This window comes from Haemaphysalis longicornis, unplaced genomic scaffold (genome assembly GCF_048455015.1).
Source record: "Haemaphysalis longicornis isolate Haplotype H1 unplaced genomic scaffold, Haemaphysalis longicornis Haplotype H1 scaffold_168, whole genome shotgun sequence".
Classification (NCBI taxonomy): Eukaryota; Metazoa; Arthropoda; class Arachnida; order Ixodida; family Ixodidae; genus Haemaphysalis; species Haemaphysalis longicornis.
Genome location: NW_027526274.1, coordinates 375,967 through 377,500, shown reverse-complemented (window position 1 = coordinate 377,500; position 1,534 = coordinate 375,967).

The window sequence follows — 1,534 nt, the reverse complement described above, 5'->3', positions numbered from 1 at the left end:
CAGGGCGTAGCCTGGGCTTCTACTGTAGGAGGCACCCGACCCAAGCTGTCGCCTACAACTGACGTCTCTGCCGGACAATCACCCGGTGGTGATAGAAAATGCTCAACTTCGCCGCACCCTCTCCGAGCTACGCGCCGAGGCGACAATTATGAGAAAGGTGCTCGCAGCCCTTCGGAACGTTTCAACGCGTCGTCAGTCGGTCTCTCCAGTATCGAGTAGGCCCGCCCCTACACGTCATAGCCACTCGCGCACGAGTCATCGCAAGCCAGGCTCTGATGCAGTGCTGAAGGCAGGAGAGCCTTGCCCAACTTACATCTCCGAACAGATGCATGCTCACACGGCGGGACGCCCGTCTCAAGTTCGAAAAGAACAAAGATAGCAAGAGCTTCAAGTGACATCTTCGCACTCAAAGGTGAAGTTACCTCGATTAAAGAATAACTTCTTGATATTATGAAGAATACTGGGTCAAAGCATTCAATATTATATGAAGATACTGGGTGAAGATACTGGATACTTTGACCCAGTATGAAGATGCTGGGTGAAGATACTGGATACTTCGACCCAGTATGAAGATGCTGGGTCAAAGCATTCAAGCCCCTGTCCACCCCTAACGCCCTCTCTGAGTGGATCCAAAAGGAAGAAGAAACATTAAGCATCCAAGATCTCTTCCGTGCTCCCCCCAAACCGGTGCACTTCACAGTGGAACTGCCGTAGCTTACTGCTGTCCGGACCGTTCCTAAAACCCCAGGTGTCAACTCTGTGTCCTTTCGCCCTCCTACTCCAAGAAACACGAGGCTCCTGCAAGATACCCAACTATTCGCCATGAAGTTTCTCTATGCTATTTGCAACTCCAGGTTCCGTGACGCAGTCTGACAACATCAGTCAAAACAAACAAAATGGGCCCGCCGTCGCAGTTTCGCTTGCTTCCCAATTCTCCACTGCACAAATTCCCAGGGAAACTGGGAATTTGCCGGAAGTTTTTTTCTGATTGGCTTTCAATTTTGGCCACGTGCTTGTGTATGCTTTCGTCATTTTGACGTTTCACGACGTTTACGGGCACCAGTTCAAAGTTTGCCTTATTTCTCTTTACTGAAAGCGCATAATTCTTTCCCGGCAATGAAAACTAGGCTAAATGCACCGGACATGACAACGTAGGCCTGTCTTTGCTATTAAACAACAATACTGCTTGTAATACACGCCGTCTCTGTGATTGGCTGAGAAGGCGCATTGGCAACTTCAGCTGCGTAAAAGTGACGTAATGTTACGTAACAGCTTGAAAATGGCGGCTGCTTTTTCCGCCTCTGCCGCGAAATAAGGCAAAAAATTTTACCGACCTTAGGCGCCGCCAGTACGAGGAATAAACTTTATTGCAGTATGCAATTTAGGGGTGCGTGGTGACCACTGGGCGCAGCCTAGCAGTGACTTCGGCAGCACGTTCCACGAGGACTTTCTGGACCCCGGGTTCAGAGCCGCCCACCAACGCCGCCTCCCATTGATCAACAGAGAGGATTAGGGGTAAGGGGTTTCAAGGGCA